The sequence below is a fragment of the Nyctereutes procyonoides genome, unplaced genomic scaffold, assembly GCF_905146905.1.
Source record: "Nyctereutes procyonoides isolate TBG_1078 unplaced genomic scaffold, NYPRO_anot_genome, whole genome shotgun sequence".
In the NCBI taxonomy this organism is placed as follows: Eukaryota; Metazoa; Chordata; class Mammalia; order Carnivora; family Canidae; genus Nyctereutes; species Nyctereutes procyonoides.
In genome coordinates, this window is record NW_026575051.1 from 5,969,887 (window position 1) to 5,971,244 (window position 1,358).

Below are 1,358 nucleotides of genomic sequence, written 5' to 3' on the forward strand. Positions count from 1 at the left end.
CATTGTCTTAATTTGCATTTCCGTGACGTGTGATGCTGAACATCTTTTCATTTGCTCTCTTGCCATCTGTGTAACTTCTTCCCTGAAATACCTGTTCAGGTCTTTGGCCCATTTTGTAATCATGTTGTTCGTTTTCTTGTTGAATTTTAAGAGATCTCTGTATACTTTGGATACCAGTCCTTTATCAGATCTTCCTTCCTCCCTTCCTTCCTTCCCTCCCTCCCTCCCTCCTTTCCTTCCATGTAGGCTCCATGCCCAGTGTGGAGCCCACAGGGCTTGAACCCACAACCTGAGATCATGACCTGAGATGAGATCAAGAATCGGATATTTAACCGACTGAGCCATCCAGGCACCTGCAGCTATATCTTTTATATATTTACATTTTCTTCCACTCAGTGTTTTGTCTTTGCATTCTCTTGACACTGTCTTTCGGTACTACAGAAGTTTTACATTTTAATAAAGTCCAGCTTCTCATTGTGTCTTTCATGGATCATGCCTTTGGCTCTGTACACAAAGAGTCCTCACTGTACCATAGGTCATTTAGATTTTCTCATATGTTATCTTTTAGGAATTGTGTAGTTTTGTGTTTTACATTTAGGTCTAGGATCTGATTTTTATGAAGGGTGTAAGGTCTGTTTCTAGATTCAGACCTTATTTTATTTTATTTTTTGCATGTGGATGTCTGGTTCTTTCAACACCATTTGTTGAGAAAATTATCCTCACTACATTGTATTGTCTTTGCTTCTTTATCAAAGATCGGCTGCCTGTATTCATATGGGCCTATTTCTGGCCTCTCTTGATTCTGTTGGCCATTTGTCTTATTCTTTTGCCAGTACCACAATGTTTTGATCACTGCAGCTTTATAATGAGTCTTAAAGTCAGGTGGTGTCAGTTTTCTGACTTTGTTCTTTTTTTTTTAAGATTTTATTTTATTTTATTTTATAAATTTTTATTTATTTATGATAGTCACACAGAGAGAGAGAGAGAGAGAGGCGGAGACACAGGCAGAGGGAGAAGCAGGCTCCATGCACCGGGAGCCCGACGTGGGATTCGATCCCGGGTCTCCAGAATCGCGCCCTGGGCCAAAGGCAGGCGCCAAACCGCTGCACCACCCAGGGATCCCAAGATTTTATTTATTCATGAGAGACAGAGAGAGAGAGAGAGGCAGAGACACAGGCAGAGGGAGAAGCAGGCTCCATGCAGGGAGCCCGAAGGTGGGACTTGATCCTGGGTCTCCAGGATCAGGCCCTGGGCTGAAGGAGGCACTAAATTGCTGAGCCACCGGGGCTGCCCTGTTCTTCTTCAATACTGTGTTGATGATTCTGGGTCCTTTGCCTCTCCATATAAACTTTAGAATC